At 38.9% G+C, this 6,072-nt stretch overlaps 2 protein-coding genes across 14 annotated transcripts in view; both read left to right on the forward strand.

Annotated features, from left to right (window-relative positions):
• LOC131677148 (cubilin) overlaps positions 1-6,072 on the forward strand; it is a 237,919-nt gene that overhangs the window by 157,411 nt on the left and 74,436 nt on the right. The window lies entirely within an intron of this gene.
• The window catches only part of LOC131677150 (uncharacterized), a 60,417-nt gene that overhangs the window by 33,554 nt on the left and 20,791 nt on the right, over positions 1-6,072 (forward strand). The window lies entirely within an intron of this gene.

Consider the following 6,072-nt stretch of genomic DNA (forward strand, 5'->3'; position numbering starts at 1 on the left):
AGATTATTGATAGTGAAGTGTCAAAAAAAATTGATAGAACATCCGACCAACGCGAAGATTTAATTACTGGGTACGAACAGCAAACCAGTCGGTGAAAAAACATTCCATAAGGAAGCAATCTTGAACCTTTGCTATTTGCAATATTCCTAAAAAAAATTGCTGCTTAAGGTACGAACTCATGCACCTTTCTCCTTAATCAACTTATTCACGCTGATAGCCCCAGTTCAGTCGAATTCGCTCTGGCGACCATAGCTGGTTCTCCTCCAATGTAATCGCAGGAGAGAGTTATTATGTTGAGCTCGCGAATGCGGGCTTGAAGATTTAGGCGTTCAAAAATTGTAGAGCAATCCACTTTGGCAGACAGTAAGCTCTAAAAAAACTAGGACTTATGTGCATTTTGCCAGGTGCTGAGAGTGTCGAGGTATATTTACTGATAACTGGTTTCATAGCTCGGCAGTTGAAATCTGTTTCGCCATGGGAAATGTCGGAGTGCTAAGCGCATGAACCGTCGTACGACTGTTAGTACAGATTCCTAACGACACAACATTATTCTAGTGTTGTGCAAGCTAACACACCATAAAGCGATTTAAAACAATTATCCGGAAAATGAACTCCAGTTGTTTGGATCCACAATGTATGAAGTCTGTGATTTGAACGTTTGTGCCACATACATGATGACTTTGAGATTCTTGCGGTGAGAATGTCTTGCAATGCTCGTAACGAGAGTTCACTCAGAAGAAATTCCGCATCGATTGCATTCCGTATCCGTCAAAAAAATTTCGCCGTGTTTCCCGGCGAAAAGAAGGCTGGATCCCTGTAATTTTATATTTGTGTCATTAAAATATAGGATGAGTATCATTGGGCCGAGATGACTTCCTTGTGGGCTGCCGTATGTAGCGAAAAATGGTGCAGATAGACAGCCATCACTGCTGATTTGGAGTTGCCCTCTAGCGAGGTAGTTGTTGACCGTAAATATTGAGCTTGTCTAGCTCGGATATTACGATATCAGTCAGTAGGGGCGGCGATTGACATGAGTATCGATAAGGCTAGCATCAAGAATTGTATGAGATAGGAAATACACGACACAGTGGTACAGATTCCGAAGGAAAGTTTCACTGATAGCTACACATGCTCGAAGCTCACTTCTCGGTCGTCTTTGTTCACTCGGGTCTTCATACCATGTCCGAGCAAACGGAAAGCCCATAATAACCCCATGGTCATGGTCTAATTTCACCCCCACTGCATGGTCCTTTGATGTGTTTTAAATGGGGTCAACCCATGAAAACACTATCGTCATGGTCCGGTAGAGCCCATATAAAAGCCATATTCCGGTGTATTTATGGGCTATTGAAACCTTTTGATGGGCGTGAAACTTGGCACGGACCAGATTTATGGTCTATTCAAGGGTTTGTATGGTGTCTGAACCCATGAGAATTTGCTCGGGTGGCGAACAGCGATAAGCACACCACCACCCGATCTTTTTTGGCGGTATAATTCTAATGCTGAACCAAGCACCGGAAAAAACAAACAGAAACAGAGGACAGTTATCAAGCCACAGCAACTCGTATTACCCACCAACGTTCTGGTAGTAAATCTCGAAACTGTTCGAGGACGGATCAGGTTCGGCTGCAGTGTCATCGACTGTAGCAACAGCAGAAAGCGTAGTAACGTAGCCGTTTTGAACGGATTAGAAGGTTCCTTCGTCATTCTCACGGCTCGACTGTGGCGGGAGCTTCGAGGCATCCCACATCAGCTGTGTTGCGAATGCCGGAACTTCATGCTCAGAAGAGAACCCTGGAAGGGTCGTAGATGTCAGGGCCGCCCTCGCATTCCCTGACTGGCAGGGGGACTTGAGATCTGGAAATCTAAAATACATTCGGTCGTGGTTTGGAGCACCCGGATTGTTGGTTATGGTGGAGAACTTTTTACCAGGTATTTACAACGGTGTTCGGAACAATAAAAAAACTCGTTCTAATTCATCTCATCGGAACCTACAATACCAAACAAGAGACACTATTAATTATTAAACGGTACCATGTGCATATCGAGGCCATGATGCTACGTTCTGGTTAAGTAATCCGAAGGGACACTACGGAAAACCCTACATAGAAGCTGTCACGGATAGCTACAGATACCTACAGAAATCAAATCCATCACACAGTCTTCGACATACTTGGCTAAATCTCAAACGGTTGCCCAACTAGTAACAATTACTCCTTTACTTAAGACAGCGAAGAAGTAAATGGCAAAGTAAACCCGCAATGGTAGTCATGAAAATAAATCCTAAAAGTGCTCTAGTTGTTAAGTGTTTAATAAATCGTCTAAAGACTGGGACGTTGAATATGTGGGGAAACACGCATCGTTTTGTATGAGTGGAATGATCACTTTATATATCAATATGTTTCAAGAACAAATTATTCACCATAAACAGCCGTCAATATAATGATTATGTTTATCCTTTATTGATGATTTTGATATTACTAGTGACATTCCCGTTTGAATAGCGTGTGTACTACATTAAATATTTTCATGGTAGTTACGATTAAAGATTTATCTTCTGCAAATTCAACCTAACTGAAAAACCCGGATCTGATCCGAGGCTACTAGTTTTAAATTAGAAAAATTTGACTCCACGCTCGGGAATCTCGGCAATACGTGTATTTTGGGAACGGATTTGATACGAAAATCGATCGGTAAACCCATTATAAATTCCAAGACCACGACCTCCGGTTCAGCAAAATTCTGTGTAACCCTGACAAAATGGGTATTTTCAGAATAAGATTGACGAATAGATGACGGAAATCGAAGTTTGACGCCATAAAAGCAAATACTTTTTAATAACAACAATATATCTCTCAAGATGGGTATTTTCGATAGTAGGGCTTTTTATTTTATTTCAAGATGGCAACTTTCGGCTGAGCAAAATTCGCTACAGCTAGAACAATATGGGTAAATTTCAAGCGAACTGAGCAGTTGTTGGCACTCGCCACGTGCATACATCCGTCCATGAGCATATCCATCTGTCCAACTTTTCATTAGGGCACGTATCGAGACGAAACTTTCACCACCAGAGAACACGTATATAATCATAACAAATCGCTGTCGAAATAATCCAAATTCCAAGTTAGGCAGACTTTTTGAGGAATCTATATGGAAGCAATGCAAAAGTTTTTGCCTTTGATTTGGACTTGACAAACCCGGTTAAGAAGCGGGTGAATAACTATTTTTCATCCCAAAAAGTGCTCCACCGTAGGCGCTTTCTCGATCCAAACGAATAATATGAACCTATTCAGTAAGGTGGTCCAAAAAAAATTTTTCGATCGATAATGTCTCAACTGGATTTTTGTACGGGAGTTGTCCTACTGGAGCTGTAGAATTCGGTACTCGGAAGGGCTCATCATCAGAATCACTTACTATAATTGCAGACCCACTTAAACACTGCTTAAAGCCAACTGCAACGAGTCGTGATTCTGATTGTGATATTGAGCGTACGGTTCAGATGCGCGGGCGTAGGAACTTTACGATCGTGTGGGAATGCGCCTTGATTTGATCATGCTTCCCCAAATCATCGGGGCATTTTCGTTTTTGCGAAATTTTGGGCGTAGTTGTGCGTAAATGATCGCATTTGCATGTTCTTCTTTGTGTATCATCGCGAAGGGCTCGAGCATTTGTAAGTTAAGCGTGTTCGATCGCGTGGGCATTTTTATGTGTTGTACCGTAAACCGGGGTGACTTTGATCATTGGGGTGACTTTGATCACTCGAAACTTTTTTCGTAGATCGCTTATTAAACCAGAATAGTCTACCGAATCATTTTAGTTTGAAATGATTTTTACTCTAAACTTATGAAATACTGGTTTGTTATACTTTTTGAGTATTTTGTTCGGTTCGAAATTTGACATTACCTTATTTTTACGAAGCTTCATAAAGTGTCTATTTTTTATAAAACAAATAAATCTCAGATTTGAGCAAGAGTATTAAATTAATAGCGAGATTTTATTTTACTTTTAAGAGTTTGTTTATTTTAAATACAATTTTTTGTGTAACTAGTTGGCAATTATTTCAAAATTTTTTAAGATAACACTCGCAACTTTTTTTTATTGTTCAATATTCCAACGTGTTAAAATGGACGAAACATTTTGTACATTGATAAAGCATTGAAATAAAACAATTTTAGCAGTTTTAAAGGTTTTCAGAATCTTTTATTCTAGTTGGACACAAATTATACGAATTTTGGTTACTCGAATTTTACAGTACATTGAATACTTTGTATAATACCAATTAACATCTATTTAACAATGAGTATCTTTCCAGAATTAGTTTAAACAAACATTTGAATGAAAAATATTGACATCAATAACTTAATGTGGGTGAACATGTAGGTTATCAAAGTCACCCCGGAATACGAAAACGGACATCAATTTGAAATCATTTTTGGAAAAATAGCTGTAAGTGTATAATTTTAGATAATACCATCCAATCTTGTTCTCCTTACATCAGTACATGGTTTAAAAATATTAAACTTGAAAAAAATGTGTTGCATCTAAAAATATGCAATGATTACTTCGAAAAGTGATCAATGTCACCCCGGTTTACGGTATATGTAACTTCGCGTGGATAAATTCGATTTTAAAATCATTCGCCCATTCGCATATTCGCATGTATTCTTGAATGATCACACGGATCGTGAATTTGATACTTAATATTCAGTGTACGGTGTACACGTGCTAGAAGAGAGTGAGTTCTTCCATATCACTAAACTCTAGTGATATGGTTGTGGGCGTTTTTTTGGTTGTTCCAACTGAAGGCATGGACCTAGGCTGCTAAAACAGCCATGTTCGCGTTTGTGATCAGGTTTGTGTTATCGAGAAGGACACGAACGTTTGTACGTTTAGTATGATAAATTGTGAGTGTATACGAGAGAATATGCAATTGATTAGCGATTGTTACTATGAATCTAATTTAAGATGATGTGTAAAGAAAAAAAAAAAATGAAAATCGTATAAATTGATCGATGTTATTTTTGATATCCTTGAGTAGTGGAAAATCAAACTAATAGAAGTACAACAAAAACAGACTAATGAAGTAGAAAAAACAGCACAATTGACCATTAGTTTGGCCTGGTGCAGAGTATGAAAAAACATAAAAAAGGCCCATGAGCCCTCTCGGTCTCCTCGATGCACCACCATCGAGGAGTAATGCAATAACCGTCATAAACAATCGTCTGTCAGAAGTTCTTTAAAACTTATGCACGAAATATACTTGATGTTTGAGATTTGCAGTACCATCAAACCCATCGACCTAGGAGTGGGAATTCATTGAAACTGTTAAGATTGCAACATTTTCAAGTAACTTGTGCCAGTGGTTCCGGTTGGAATTTTAATGAAATAAACAGCTTCAATTTCTTGTTTTTGTTTATATTTTCAAAATCCGGTTGAAGCATTATCGTACGGAAAACTTTTTTTCGGACCGCTCAGTGACTACACCATCGATCTACACTGTCCGGGAGGGTACGTTAACACAATAGATTCGCAGAAAACGCTCCAGTTTACCTGGTCGAAGTCATTCAGCATACCACTTTTTATACGGCCGAGGAGTTCCCATGTAAATCCGGATAAATTACCAATAAATTCGCCGAATTCTTTCCGGACAAAGCTCAACTGAACTAAAAAGTTTATTTTTCCTTAGAAGAAGTATTTGATAATGACAATTCCCATGTTGATGTTAGGTGGGTTAATTCTGAAGGCAAAAACCCTAAATTTAAGAAAAAATAATGAAATAAAAACTGGTACCTATCTTTACTAGTGACTATTCCTCGTGACGCGAGTGACTATTGGACTCGCACAAAAAATTTTGAAATTGGGACGGGAGGAATATTTTTACCGATCGAAAACTACAAGACGGTTAATTTCAATGAAAAAATTGACTCCAGCATACGTCAAGTAGGATTTTCTCCGTCAAAACTGGTGCATTCGATCCATGTTTTCCAATTATTTGCTCCAAAATAACCTCTTTTCGATCCTCCGATTCGTTCATCGATATAAAACGCCCTGCTGGGACCGAAACCGTTCATG

The sequence above is a fragment of the Topomyia yanbarensis genome, chromosome 1 (genome assembly GCF_030247195.1).
Source record: "Topomyia yanbarensis strain Yona2022 chromosome 1, ASM3024719v1, whole genome shotgun sequence".
Lineage (NCBI taxonomy): Eukaryota > Metazoa > Arthropoda > Insecta > Diptera > Culicidae > Topomyia > Topomyia yanbarensis.